Below are 16,710 nucleotides of genomic sequence, written 5' to 3'. Positions count from 1 at the left end.
TGACTGTTACCGCTTGCGGCAGAATGTTTTCTGTGTAACCCTGGGATTTTCACTTCGCTCAGTGCTTTAGTGTTCAAGGGAGTTTTCATTCTACTAAACACTACGTCTAGCAAATCCCACTCTGACAGGCTAATTAAAGGGAGAAATCTGTAGCTAGTGTTCATTAAGCTTCACCCATCACATCCTATATTGACTTAAGATTTCACGTACAAACTCTGCTGCATGTGGGTCATATGACAAACCTGAACAGATGTGATTGTTGCTATCATAGCAATCAGTGAAATACTAATTCAAATATAGAGATTCAAATATAATTTTCATGTGTCAGGTTTTATAAATAATTATTCCAAAACTAGCAAGAGCATGGCAAATTTAAATAGTTGAAATTTTAAAGGAAATGAGTTTATTATATGTGACCCTGAACCACAAAACCAGTCATAAGGGTCGATTTTTTGAAATTGAGATTTACACAACAAATAAATAAGCTTTCCATTGATGTATGATTTGTCAGGATAGGACAATATTTGGCCGAGATACAATTACTTAAACATCTGAGGGTGCAAAAAATCTAAATATTGAGAAAATTGCCTTTAATGTTGTCCAAATGAAGATCTTAGCAATGCATATTACTAATCAAAAATTCAGTTTTGATATGTTTACAGTAGGAAATGTACAAAATATCTTAATGGAACATGATCTTTACTTAATATCCTAATGATTTTTGTAACAAAAGAAAAATCTATAGTTTTGACCAATACAATGTATTTTTAGCTATTGCTACAAATATACCCATGCTACTTACGACTTGTTTTGTGGTCCAGGGTCACATATTATCTATAGTAAACAAAAAAGATCTGCAATTCATGTAGTTGTGCAAAGATAACATATTTGTGTTAAAATGCATACGTACTGTATGAATGAATGCTACACTGTATTTGAGGAGAAAGGTATATATAATTTAGTTTTAAATAGTTGAACATTGTCTGCAATATGGACTTTAAAATAAAAATTGCTACTTTAAATATTTTAATAGCCTATAAAATTGTAAAAAGTGCACTTCTGCTAAACATCGTTTAAATACATTTGAATCTGAAAGAAATATTTTTAATTTTAGTAAAAAAGATAAATTGCTCATTATATCTTTCTCTGCTAAGTAAAGGACATTTATTACAAGCTGTCAGCCTTTTCACATCTACTACTTTAGATTCAACCTGTTGATGATCAATGGTCCTAACATTTTTAATGACAGCAAAACATTTATTTTTATACTTATAATCTAAATTTTCTAAAAGCAGTTAAATATTAATAAGAGGAAAGATCTGCAAGAGGAAAAGGACTGAAAATGCCTGAAAACAAAGCATAACGGAAGTCTGTCTCCCACGATTGTTCTCCATGACCTCTACCAAACAAGAACCAGCGCATGTATTGCAGGATTTGAAAAATATTTGAATTTGACATCTTTATAAAAGAATACAGTCAAGCTATTATGTTTTAAAAAATATACTGGAAAGGCTTTTGCTCTTTGCATATAATGTCAGACGACATCAGGAGATGTGCATTTTGAGATTCACACCAGATTTTTTCGTTTTGAACATTTTGATTGTGAAGATATGCAACTTAGGAATGTGACTTATGAAAACAGTGAATGATTCTTTGTCTTCGGATCATTCTTACGTGCGTTGTTGTGAATTACTGGCAAAACACAAACACATTCCTTTGTCTATTTAGACCTTGTTCCAATTGCGGTCGCCTTGTTCAGAATTTTCTTCTCGTCGCCGTATGCCAAAACAAGCATTTGTTTAGCTGAGGAGGAGGAGGTTTAATTCAGCCAGTCATCTGAAAGCGTCGGGTTCCTCCTTGAGCTTTTGACAGCGTACTACACTAACATTCTTGGCGGCCTTAGAGGTCTAGTGCATTCCACAGAGAGTGAAATCCGAAGCCAACCTTACAGATCCGTCTGTGGTGACGTACAAATTTTTTGTTTTGTTTTTTTTTTCTGTGTCATTATTATTATTTTTTTTCTTACAAGCATTCACCCCCCACCTTCCTTTAGTCTCCGCACTGTTGTTCCTGTCCCGAGAGAATTCTCAGGGACGGACAATGCGTCCCAAGCAGACCCAGTGGACCTGAAGGGCACAACGGCTGGGATGCAAAAGGCCCATCGCCACCCCGCTTCAAGCAAGAGAGCACTTCTGTGTCTCAAAGGTGCATTTTGGGGATTTTTGAGGGCTCCAGGAGTGGGGAGCTTTGGACAAGGTAAATAGATGCACTCAGGAGGGAGAAGAGCATCTTCGCTCTTAATTGGGGATCGGGGAGGGGGGTGCTCACTTTGGCACTGTTGCGAGTTGCTAGCGAGCCTTTAGGCGCATCCTCACAATGTGAGGTAATTGGGATTTCTACCTTTGCGAAAGCTGCTAATTTTCCATAGGAAGTGCTAACAGGACCTTTGTCCAATATGTTTTCCTTTTTCCTTCCTCAGAGAGTTACAGGACTGAAGAGCTGGGAATGGCTGGGGCCACTACCTGAGTGGAGGAGAGCCTCCGTAATGAACCACTTCACATAGTGGTTTACAGGGGGAGAAAAGAGGGAGAGAAAGGCCACAGAAAAGGAAGCCTAATTCTGTGGCCTGAGAAAGGCTGGGGCCACAAAAGGTCTTGTTTAAGGACGTTATTAAGGGTATTCTTCAACCGTGCTTAGTCTTCAGCACCAATGGGCCACTTAGGACAAGTGTACCAATCTCAGTCCCCAATGGAAACAAACTGACGCCATCTGTCAATGTTTACCATTATGGATTTCATGTACCACATCCCATATGCACGGCTTCAATACCACTTCGCCATTGTCTGAGACCGAGATGTGTTGACCGACTCTGTCGCCGATCGTCAAGAAACAGAGCTGAATGTCTCTTCGTTCAGCTTGTGTTTGGCTGATTGTCTTTGTTTGTCAAGTGACACTATTTTGTGTCTCAATGTTGTCATAAGTGCAATTCACATCAAAACAGGTCAAACACAACTTGCTTGTGATTTCTCTGCCATTAATTCCTAAAATTCTTAGCATACTATTACAGTTTTGTACTGTGAAAAATGTGCTCATTGGTGTCCACATTCAAATTTGTCCTGAAACCATTTGTTTAACACAGAAGGGAGACTGAAGGATTGACAAATACATTTTGTCCCAGAGGCTAGAGAAAGAAGCTGTTTCTTTTCTGCTTCTTTCTCCGCCTTTAACCACCCCTGTCTCTCTCTCTCTCTCTCTATCAAACAATAGCCCCCTACCCCTTGCCCTGAGTCAGTCTGTTGCCCTATAGGACATTAGGCATTCCTTAAAGTTAGCCCTTCTTCCGTTGTGCTTTTGTATCTTGATGGCCTGGCTCCAAACGAATGTGAACAGTATTGTGGAGGTTGGTGGCCTTTGGTTCCTGGCTGTATTATGTTCTGGATGCTTTTTCATACCGTCTGAAGCGGTTCTGATTGGGCTGCTCTGATTCTAAAAGCCAAAACTTCAGGAACAAGGAACTTATACAAGGTTTGTAATATGGCAGTAACGATTAGTGCTCAAGCTGATGCCCTGATAAGGATGTGAAGTATAAAGTACAATATTGAACGTACAATTGAATCAACTGCATATCTGGGTATAGAAGATAAAAACAGAGAGGAGAGGTCATTTTAAATTACCACCGTCAAGTTTAGCTATTATTACATTCTGCAAGCAATGAGACTTTCACATCTTGTTCATGAAAAACCACGGCAGTCAGATATGATCTTATTGTTAAAAATTAAACTACTATGCTGAAAAGCGCTGATGTAGAAACAATTTTTACTCTCAGAAATGCCTAGTAAATTCTACAATTAATTATAACAGACAACATTTAATTAAATGTGAACTTTGAAGTAGAAAGACGGAAATAGTGTTTTGTTTTGTTTCAAACATAATCCAATAACCTTTGAATTATTTACAGTTTTCAAAAAATGTATGTGTATTAAGATAAGTGTAAAGTTACTTTGGAAATAATAGGTTATAGATTACACGTTACCCTATTTAAAATGTAATAAGTACCGTAACTATTACAAATAGTTTATTAAAGTAATGTAACTGATTACATATGATTACTTTTCTACATTTCTCATTATTCATTTTCAAACATTTAAAGCTGACTAATTTAAACACTGATTACTGTCAGACTTTCAAAATCCTTCATAACTTGAATTACGTTTATAATATCAAATCAGATTTAGCACCTCTTTTTACTTTGAGATCATTCTGAGGTTAAATACTAATTTCAAATCACAACGAGGTATAGTTTAATAGCGATGATACTGTTTTTGAAAATCTTTGCATAGCTATGAGAGGAAACACTGGCATCTAACAGTATTTTGGAAAAAAAAGTTAATCTTAAAATATAGCATATACATAAACCCAAAAAGAAAACAAACAGTTATCAAATATGAATGTGTCCTATTCTGTGCCCTAAACTCCTGAAAAGCCTGATATCTCAAATGTGAGCCCAAACCACAAAACCAGTCATATAAGGTTCAATATTTTGAAATTGAGATTTATACATCTTATACATCTGATTTATACACCTTCTGGAAGTTTAATAAATAAGCTTTTCATTGATGGTTTGTTAAGATATGGCAATATTTGGCTGAGATACAACTATTTGAAAATCTGGAATCTGAGGGTTCAAAGAAATCAAAATATTGAGCAAAATCGCCTTTAAGGTGTCCAGATGAAGTACTTAGCAATGCATATTACTAATCAGAAATTAAGTTTTGATATATTTACGGTAGAAAATGTACAAAATATCTTAATGGAACATGATCTTTACTTAATATCCTAATGATTTATGGCATAAAAGAAAAATTGATCATTTTGATCCATACAATGTATTGTTGGCTATTGCTACAAACATACCCGTGGCTACTTAAGACTGGTTTTGTGGTCCAGGGTCGCACATTTTACAGCAGTGGGAAAGAAATCAATGAATCTGTATGTGTGTGAAAATGAAAGTAGGTAAAAAATAGGTAGGTGTAATTTAATTAATCATTTTTTCTCAGCAACTGTAACAGATTACAGTTACATTTATGTTGTAACTAAATAATGCAACTCCATTACATGTATTAAGATGAATTAATGGTGTAGCTGTGTACAGAGAAAAACCTTCCCAAAAAAGCATGATGCAATAGCACAGTGAAATAAAATGTCTGTTTTTTTTGACAGTCACGAGTTACATAGTGCTAGAGATGTTGCGGTAATGATTGTGTAGATCTTAGAAATGGCTGGTATGACTGCATGATTCTATTCAGCAGTGGAATATGATGATTGTAATTTCACACTGTGAGAGACAGACCGGCACACAGATTGACGGCCAGTGTCACGGTTCCATTAGAGTTACTTCACAGTGAACTGGCAAGATGCTCTGTTCGAGAAACCACTGTCACCACGCTGCTGCAGAAATGACAAGCGCTCCAAAGAGAACACGGAGATCGACTGTGAATGTGTGTCATCTTTTCTTCTCCCCTTGCAACGTCTTCCTCAATAAAGCAGCAGCGGAGGGAACAAAAGGAACAATGAGAGCAGAGAGAGAGAACGAGAGAGAGCATACTGTATTATAGAGAGAGAATCTGCGCTGACATCTGAATTACATTTCAGACGTGTGGAGAGAGAGAAAGCGAGAAATAACCACGTCTCAAATGTTTATTTAACTCTGGCTTTGTCTTGTCACTCACAACTCACAGCCACTGCTCAAATAGGCATGTATACATTCACTGGCTCACTGATAACTGACAGACTATCTGTACATATTGCAGGTTTGGACGCAAAAAGTGCCATAGTTGACATTTATATCATTTAACTTCAGTGACATTTTACCCTATTGCTCAATATATAAGGCACTATCTTTGTACAACGCAGCCGATGATGTGTCAAAAATGGCACGTTCATATGTATAGAGATGTTTCACGTACACATATGGAAAGATGTTATCCGTAATACCATGTGAAATGTGCTGTATTACATTGTAAAGACAAACAAACAAAAAAAATATATCGTTTTTGTTAATCAGTATTTTTTGTCATCTCTTAAACAAGATAAATTTGCTAGCAACAACAAAGTAATCATCTTCTGAAAATATCTTTATTTAATATCTAAATTTAATATGGTTTTTACTGTTTTCATTTTGGTTTAAATGTGAATCTCTTTAAACAAATATTGTTAAATGCTGAAACGAGGAGAAGGCTATTTGCAAATGTGTTTGGAAAATTAAATTTAAGTTATTTGCTAATTGCAAATTTGACATGGTTCTCTTCTGTTTGTACTGCGTGACTAAAACAGATTTCAAGTTTTAATTGTTTTCTATGGTTTCTCATCTGTAAAATTGTTTTGTTGGCCTTTGAATTCATGTTTTAACTAAGAACAGAAAACTATTTACAAATGTGGTGGAAAATTATTCTCAACAAATAATTTGTATCACCTCATAAGATTTTGCTTTAAAAAAAAAAAACTTATCTTATTTTAAGAATGTCAAGATATTTGTGAGAATTTTCCTTTTTTTAATTATTTACTATAAAAAATATTTTTCTGCAGTCATAAAACCTTCCCAAATTGTGCTCCAATTTGTCTTGAAATTTTAAATTCGTCATTGCAAATTTGATAACCTTCTCTGGTCCCACTTTATATTAGGTGACCTTAACTACAATGTACTTACTTTTAAATGAATCATTTGATACAATGCACTTATTGTGTTCATGCATGTTTTTACATTGTACTTATATTTAAAAAAAATACCTGCATGTAATTACATCTGTAATTAATTTCTACACTGCTGACTAATCGCTTACACCTTAACCCATGCTTAAATCTACCCATACCACCAACCTGTCCCTAACCTAGCAGCAAATAGCAGCAAAAGTCTTTTGCAATACAATATGAACACAGTGAGTACACTGTACTTATTTTTTGATGTAAGTACATAGTAGTTAAGGCCAACTAGTATAACGTGGGACCTGTTCACTTGTGTTTTACTGTGGGACTAAAATTGTTTTCAAGTTGTAATTACATTGTTTCATTGGCCTTTAATAAAGTTACACATGTCAGCATTCCTCCTCCTGTTTAAGAATAGCATTTACAAAAATGATAATATCTCACAATGTGCACATATACATGTGTATGCGTCTCGGCAGTGTGAGCCACTCTGACTAAAATGGCAGGTTTGGTGACACTATATCACAGCACAGCAGGGCCAAATTATCCTCTAAATGAGTAGGGGTTATGAGTGTGTTACGTTGACAGTCAAACCCTAATACACACTCATACACACATGCACATGCATACTCTGAATGCCAAAGGGAAACAGAGAGACCTAATGCCTGACACCTCACCCTCATATAACCTCATTACAACCTTTCAACAGAGGTTAGAGCCCCAAAGCATACACTTAGCGTGCTTTGATGGTTCTGGATCTCAAAGTGACAGTCAAACACCCCCTCGCCACGCAACTCGCGCTTCTCTTCTCCCTCTCTTTCACCCTCGTGCGCTTTCCCTCCACACTTATTTGGGAGTAATTTTATGTGCCAGCATGGCACATAATACACTTTTAATGGACAACTAATTCTCTGCCATTAATTTGTCAACATGATTACTGGATCTGCCGTTTCAGCTCGGCAAAGTCTGGGTTCCTTTTAAGTATATACAAGACGTTAATGTGTTTCTATTCAGGTTTACATCAAGGGACGTCAGAGATTTACATAATGCGACCATTGAGGTCCATGACAGCCTGCTTTCCCCGGAGTTCACTTTTCTCACTTGATTCCCACAAAAGACGATGTTTTCAGGCTTTACCCTGCTGAATACTGTCATTTTTCTGAAGTTAAGATGTGACTGGAGGTTGGATAGCTGGGTTAAAAGGAATAAGGCACGAGAGAATAACTTGTTTGGTTACAACAACGGCAATATGTGTGTATACTATTTTTTAGGAGGTAGTAAAATTTTTTAATTCAAACAACATGGTAATTTTACTCAGAATCTCCTTCCTCCCAAAACAGTCACTATGTCTACATTAACTCCATGTAAACATCAATGCAAACAACAGCACAGGATATGAAAGGTGTATGTGTGATTTCTGTGGACAGGTCACAGCCACATATATACCCTGAACTATTTGCCACCCGGCCCGGGAAACACAAGCTCCTTCTGGCAGGAAGTTGATGAGGCAACAGACTAGGAGATCAAAAAAAGAGAGATCTGGCACTGCTCCATAGTCACATTCTGCATGTGTACAGTAGTCTGTCATCAAAGAACATGGGATTGTTTTTGCCGGTTGTTGGACATTTCCTTATGAGCAATCTTTGATGTATGAGGGCAGTCTGGAGTTGACAGACGGGTCATACAGAGGAAAATATCTCCCTCTTTTCTTTCAACACAGTGGGAAACATATATTTTAGCTATAGTTTCCCTAATAGCTTGTAATATGAAGTATTTTGTTGCAAATGTAAAGATGCAGTCTATATTAGTTATGCATTTAAGGCTTACAGAAGAATAGGTCAAAACAATTGTTTACACATTATATAATATAATATAATATAACTAGGGAATAAAGAGCAATGAATAAAAAATAGGTATTTAGATTTAGATAAACATTAATATGAAGTTTTTAAAAGTTTTGTTTCATAAAACCCTACATAAAAGATTTTTATGATTTTTTTTTTATTTGGAATGACAGTCAGAAATGAACTCATGAAAATGGTACAAGAATTTGTAAATTAATTGTAAATTGTAAATTTATAAATTAATAACCTAAAATGGCTTATAATACACAGTAGGGTGGAGCATGCTATAAAAATAAATAAATACAATAAAAAAAACACTTTTTGAAGTTACAAACAGAGCAAATATTATAGGAGTGTGTTTTAGAAACTCCTTCAAAATTTCGTGTTTAATTCAATATATCAATTGTTGTTTCTTTGTTATTAATTGTAACATTTACAAGCAATTTCTTAGTGAAAATTGTTTCTACACCATGTTTTTTGTTGCTGTTGTTTTTTTAGGGTATAGATCTATATGATTCCATATTTAATTTGTGCTGAGAAATTTATTAAAAAGCAACAAAAATTACTACAAAGTTTTTACTGTGTGTGTACATTTTTTTTTAATTGTAAGCAACTGTTACTCTTATGTATCATGTTTATTGTTTTGATAATTATTTATTTCACTAAAGCAAACAAAATTACTACTAAGTTTTCATTGTGTGTGTAAATTTTAAATTTATTGTAATTATTACTCTTATGTATCATATTTATATTTATTGATAATTTTTTATTTCACTAAAGCAACCACAATTACTACTAAGCTTTCATTATGTGTGTAAATTTTAATTAAATTGTAAGTAATTATTATTCTTATATATCATATTTATTTTTATTGATAATTATTTATTCTTCTAAAGGAACATAAAAATGACTACTAAGTTTTCACTATGTGTGTGAATCCAACTAATTTTGAGAATGATAGAATCATCTCTGCCAGTTAAATGTGTCACTTATTGTGATGTAAATTCACACACACATTTCTGGTCACAGGCTGGAAAGAGAATCCTAGGCTCATTTATTTTTCTTCAGTCACTTATTCACTCTTTCTCTCCCTCTTTGAAATACAGCTGTTTATTGAGGGCTTATAAATTATATATGCCATTCAGAATGTTATTTAGAACTGATTTTGTGAGGGAAAATCTGCAGAATTTGGTGGAATAGATTTAAATGTGCTGAAAGCTGAGAGTACAGCTCTAACTGCCAGCTGAAAGCATCATCAGATTAGATCAAAAATATCTAATAATAAAAAAAATGAACAGAACTTTGAATGAGAACTTGAATTCTGTGAAGATTTGTGGAGATCTACAGGCACAGATTTCATGAAGGCAAAGTTATGCAATGGATTTTTAAGGAGAAGCAATAGCGCAGTGTGATGGGCAAAAAAAATCAGCTCTACTCTTGTTGAGAGTGGTTTGACGTTATCAATTTGAAAAGCGGTGGGAACCCAATTAACAGCATCAAACACCTAATTAGCATGAGCTGTGTGAGTTAAACTGCAATAAGACCTGGCTGTATTTTATGAGTTAAGTCTGGATACATTTTCTGTAATCCGAGCTTCGAAGTGTGGCGTAATCTGCTTAGAAAAATACCCAAGAAGGAATTCATGTGCCAGACAAAGAGCTCGGATTCAGGATAACATTACAACCTTCTGACACATACAGCCAACAACAGCTGCTATTTAATAAAATGACATACACCTTGGACAAAATTTGATTTTTTTTTTAAATTATAGATAATTAGATTTAAATTTAATGCACGTGTACTATGCCACAAAGAATAAAAAATACTGCGTAGGCTCTGAACTGAGTCTTCACAATGGGACCAAGTACCGTCAAGCATGATTAAAGCCATAACCACAGGCGAAAGCTCACATAACAAACTAAAACTCCTTTAAGAGAGCTAAGTGTATTCACAGTGCTGAATTAAGCAACAGTTTAATCCTAGTAAAGTCCACTCAAATATTACTAAATTAAACTATGTATTACATTCATCTTCTTTTGAGAAAATACTATGAATCAAAAGAGATTTCAGTCTGTACAATATGTCGATTTTCCGTGTGTACACTGTATGTGTGTCTGTCTGGGGGTAAGTGGTGCACATTGCTGCTTCATTGACCTCCAGTAAAGAAACTGACCCTCTTAGTGCTTAGCAGGCCACTTGTGAGAGGAAGAAGCTTGTTGACCAATCGCTGCGGTTGAAAGAGATGAGAGAGCTTTAGAGGCGTTCACACAGTCGCCTTGACGACCATGAGAAGCCCGAAGAACTTCATGGCACCAGATCCAGTTCAGGTTGTACAGAATGAAACAAACTGCCCATTTAGGACACACACACACTCACACGGCCAACAGAACCGTTGCCATACAAGAAGCCCTGTCAAAACTGCCCACCCTCTTCTTCATGTAGACTGCATACTAATTCAACATTATGTGCCACCAATCAACTCTGCAGAGTGCATTCACTTTCACAAAGGCTCTGCCTCTTGAGCACTTTGGATCTTTTCCAAAAGGCTTAATGTCAAATCCAGGTGGAGGATAGGATAAGTCAGTTTGATGGAGAGCTGGCTGATTCTGAGACTGCTCTTTCAAATGGCCACTTTCTCAATAAACGGAGCCAAGAGGTCTCTCTCATTCAGATCCAGTTTAGATTTAGTTTAGAATGATGTTCAAACAGCAATCTGTGAACTGTTACACACATTTCCACCGTTTTCCTGAATGTGGATGTATCGCCTGACCGGAAAAACGCTTTACATTTCTCTGGTGATTCTAGTGAAATAAACGAATTGTCCGAGCTGATAATATAACGTTAAACATATTAAAACGGTTTTAAAAAGCACATGGCAACATAGTTTCATCACAATGTCGCAATGACTCTATTTTTGCAGTAACTCACCTGTCATAGTTTAATGAGTTGGTAGATGACATGAAGCGACGGTGGGTTAGCTGCACTGAATGAGAATGCAGATCAGAGCATGTTCAGTTACCGAACGATTTTGTCCACAAAATGATAAGAGCATGCATTATTTTATTATTTCAGACACAGTATTTTAACTTAAGCACTTTAAGCCATGCTCGTTTTCTTTTGTCGTTATCTACGCAAGGCATACAGCGCCGGACACTGACGGATTTGCTGGTGCCCTAAACAAGCACTTTACAGGTCATGTGGGTTTTCGAAAAATATCTTCTCTGCAGTTTGTAACGTAACGTTAGTTCAATGAAAACAGACTGCAACGTTGTTAATCAAAAAAGTGCATGATAAATAAAGATGATTTGTCTCTCAAAAGAAAGAGCTGACTCTGAGCCCCCTTAACGAGTCTTCATATTTTACAGATATAAGTCACTAACACATTAGCATAATCCCAGCCTGCCCGGGAAATACGAATACTCTGACTTGCCCAGAAACATTTCCCCTAGTTAGTGTGTTTACATCATGAGAGAAAATGTTGTGTTCTGAGCTGTGAAAGCAAGTTTGTTTTGTTTTCATTGTTCATACCTTCTTTATTTGGACCAACAATCCTCTTTGAACCACAACCTGTAAAGTATGATTAGTACGTTATGTGTAACGTTGCATTTACAACTGACGGCTCAAAAAAATCAAGGTTTTATGCTAATATGTAATGCATACCTAGTGCAGCTTTAGGTTTCCAGGTATTACTGAAATAGTTCTGATAATTCGCTGTGAACCCACTATTTCGTAAGAATGTGTTGGTTAATGTAAACTGTTGTTGTTCTAATTACTTTGTTTAATAATAAAGAATGTAGACATATTTTTGGTTTACAAACTGTATTGTTTCATCAGTCACGTTAGCACTCGGCTAATGTATCCATCATTGTTGTTTTGTGGAGTGTTTACAGTTTAGCACCTAAAAACTTTAGTTGTGGGCACGATTCGCTTGCACTGGACAGACCAATTACAACAGACTTGGCCAGCCGACCAATCAGAGCAGAGTGGGCTTATGGAAGGGAGGAGTTTATCGACTTTAAGCTCAGAAGTGTTTTGAATCGAAATCATTGCAAAATTATTCTAATATTAAATGTATATTCTGAGAAATATACAATGTTTTCTGACCTTGCATTTAAACCTGACACTTTAAAATACCATGACCTGCGTTATGGGAGGCAACAACAACATAGCTTAAACCTGCACACAATTTTATATTTGGTTGTACTGGAAAAAAGTTTCAGTTTAATTAATTCAATCAATCTTTTTTTTATCCCGTTTTAACATTGATGTCTATGGAGACCTGAACATGAGAGCACCCAAACAGACGTTAGAATCCATCATGGCAGCGCTAATCGGTTACTCAGGAAAAAGGCGGATATGCTTTTTTTGCTTTGTTATCAGCAACATTTATAGAGCTGTAGGATATGCACTAGTCATTCTCAGCTTCAAACCACGTAGTCATGGTACGCAGGCTTTTGGTTTTTCTCAGTGGTACAATTTCCTCTCCAGAGGGCATGTGGGTAAGGTATAACTGACTGATTACTTTTATTCATATGAGGCTGCATGTCAGTAAATTTATCACGGAAACTATTCAGGTGAACAATGCTAAAATCGTAGCATTAAATCTAATTACAGGCACCGCTCGAAATGTTCCTGGAACATTCTCGGAGATACAACGTCTAAAGTGGCACCACGCCGCAGAGATGCCGGTGCTCAGAAACAGGCCGAAGGGTCCACGTTTATCTTGACTTCACTTAGCATTTCGGCTCTCTCTCTCTGCAGAGAGGGTGGAAATGAAAAGGTAATCCAGGCCCCACAGGGCCGGTAGCAGGTGTTGGAAGGGAAAGCATTCCAACTCCTGCTGCTAACACACTCAATGGCTCTCAGTGGAGAAAATGCTTTCAGGAACTGTGCACTCACTTCCCTTGATTTACTCTGCCCGTTAGAGGGAAACCTTTTTAAAACCCAACTGCGGAATTAAGGACAGAGACTTTAAAATCTACTACTTCAATAAAAGCTACAAGCCAAAAACTAAAAAAAAAAGCCTTTCTGAAGGAGAGGAATTTTAGGAGGGGACCTTTTATGGGTTTTAAACTCAAGGTCAAATGATGTGGTTTGAACATTGGTCAGATTTTTGGATGGGAAAACAGCAATATAATGTCTACAGAGTGCAACCAGCATATTTTAGAGTTTGCCATTAATGGAGTTCAGGTGGAAACAAACAAAACATATGTGTCCCAGTCTTCACACACGAAAATTGATTTGATAAAATACTGGTAAAAAGCAAGGACAGATGGTTGTGGAAAAGCTCCCCATCCCAAGCTTTTAATTGCAAATTAAAGTCAACTGGAAAGGAAAATTCACCCTATTTATTTTCTAAATGCACATGGAATTCTATATCTTATTGTGAAAAATTAATTTACGCATGTGTTAATAAAAATGTAACCTTGTAGTTTTTAATCAAAATATCATAACTAGACCTGTTGGTGTATGCAGGGCATCTCCAAATTAGTCCACTTAAACCTGCCCTTGCAAGTTTGCATTTATCTGCCTTTAACTTTTGAGTGCAATGCCCACATCTCAAAATACAATCAATAACCGATGGATAGAACTATATTTTTATTTCAAGAATCCGTTAGACTGGATGTACATTACAATACAGATGAAAAGGTCTCTGTTTCGTGATTTTAACATTAAACAAACATGACTTTATTTTTTTAAAAATTCAAATTGAATTAAAACTATATTTTTTGTTAAAAGGTTACTCCAATTAAAAAATGAAGATTCTGTCATTAATTACTCACCTACAACACCGACTCCTGCGTTAGCAGCACCACTCGCATACGTGGTGGTTCTCTCATGAACGTACATCGAACACTGACACGGAAGAGAAGAAATTGCTGAATAAAGTCAATATTTTTGTTTTCCTTGCACACAAAAAGTATTCTCATAGCTTCATAAAATTAAGGTTGAACCACTAATGTCACATGGACTATTTTAACAATGTCCTTACTACCTTTTTGGGCCTTGAACATGTCAGTTGTGTTGCTGTCTATGCAGGGTCAAAAGCTCTCGGATTTCATCAGAAATATCTTTATTTGTGTTCTGAGGATGAACATGAGGGTGAGTAATTAATGACAGAATTTTCACTTTTGGCTAAACTAACCCTTTAAATTAAACTTCTTTAGAAAAAAAATCTAAAAAATATGATATCTCACATTCTTGTACTAATCTAGTTTTAAACTCACTTGCAGTGTGTTGTTTCTGGGTGTCAGGCCAGAGTGGGCCCCACAGCGCATGGCCTGTGGCAGTCAAGCCCGGGCCATAATCCATCCTTGGTAAAATGAGAAAACATGCTCACCTGAAACAGCTCAGTGCATATCTTGACTATGCCAACCAGCCTCAGGGAGATGGGCATAACCACATCAGCATAGTGCATTCTATAACAACAAGGCATCTATTTGAGTTTGTGTACATAAGTACAAAACATGTTTTACAGACAGATGCCAAAGCTAATTTGTGCTGTATCATTTCTGTCCTATTTTGTCCTATAACTAAAAATGATCATACAATACTTTCTTCTTTAAACAAATTTCTACACTAGCACTACAAAAACAAGAAAAAACAATGACATGGGAAATATGGAATATGTCACAATTATTTACCAATACATGAATAAACTTAATAAAATTGTACAAATTAGGAGATCAATTTTGCAAAATGTTTTAAAGATTGAATATTACATACTTGAAGTAAACTTAGCTGCAGCCTGCCAAATATAGCTATCATAATACTGATGATATTACCATTTAACAAAAATTAAATATATAAAACCTTAAAATATATAATATATATATATATATATATTTAATTTATGCAACTTCAAATGTTAAATGTGACCCTGGACCACAAAACCAGTCATAAGTAGCATGGGTATATTTGTAGCAATAGCCAAAAATACATTGTATGGGTCAAAATTATTACAGATTTTTCTTTTATGCCAAAAATCATTAGGATATTAAGTAAAGATCATGTACCATGAAGATATTTTGTACATTTCCTACCCTAAATACATCAAAACATCATTTGTGATTAGTAATATGCATTGCTTAAAACTTTATTTGGACAACTTTAAAGCCGATTTTTTTAATATTTTGATTTTTTTTGCACCCTCAGATTCCAGATTTTCAAATAGTTGTATCTCAGCCAAATATTGTCCTATCTTAACAAACCATAAATCAATGAGCTTATTTATTTGGCAGTTATAAATCTCAATATCACAAAAAAAAATCGACCCTTATGACTGGTTTTGTGGTCCAGGGTCACAAATGTTAGTTCACGATAACTACAGTAATACATTAACTAGTGTTAACCAATTGAACCTTCTTTTTAATACATCACATACTTGCATACAACCATATTCTACTCTAAAATAGCCAGTTTGGCTCCTAAAGCACCACATCTCTACACTACGAAACAGCAAACAATGTATTTTAGACAGTCTCTACTGGTAGACAATCAGCCAAACTACAGGTAACAGGCATGCAGTGCCTTTTAATAACTACCCTCTTCCTTTTTTTCTCCACTCTCTCCCTCCGTTTACAGAGTATCTCGACTCTCTCTCTCTGTCCCTCTGCATCTTGACACAGCACACTGAGCTTAATCGCACATAATTGGGTGGGTGGGACAGTGGGCCGGCCCAGGCTTTGTGTGCAAAGGGCAAGTGGTCAAGTTAATGGAGCCCTTGTAGTGAACAGGGAGCTCTCTCCCTCTACTGGGACAGAGGGAGGGGACAACGGACCTCTTTCAAATCTCAAAAGACAGAGTTGGGCTCCTTTTTACCCCTCCTCCTCCCGTCTCTCTCTCTTTTTTCCATAGACTGACTGACAGGATTAGCTGCATAGCGACTCTACAGCTGAGCTTCAAGTTGGCTATCAGAGCATGGGAAATGAAGAGGCCTAGACTGACAGTCAAACTGTGAATTGAGGCACATGTGAGGCCATCAGCTAGTCAAGTGACATTGCAGGACATATAGTCAGGTGCAAAAGTGAGAACACTAGTAAAAATGCTTTTTTTTTACCCTGATTGAATACAAATGTTTTTATAAACATACAATTTGAGTGAAAAATTGAATTGAAAAATTAACTTGAGAATATCTCAGGATTTGGTTTGAACAAAAAATGTT

The sequence above is a fragment of the Labeo rohita genome, chromosome 13, assembly GCF_022985175.1.
Source record: "Labeo rohita strain BAU-BD-2019 chromosome 13, IGBB_LRoh.1.0, whole genome shotgun sequence".
NCBI lineage: Eukaryota > Metazoa > Chordata > Actinopteri > Cypriniformes > Cyprinidae > Labeo > Labeo rohita.
The sequence above is the reverse complement of the archived record's forward strand: the minus strand, read 5'-3'. Positions refer to the sequence as shown.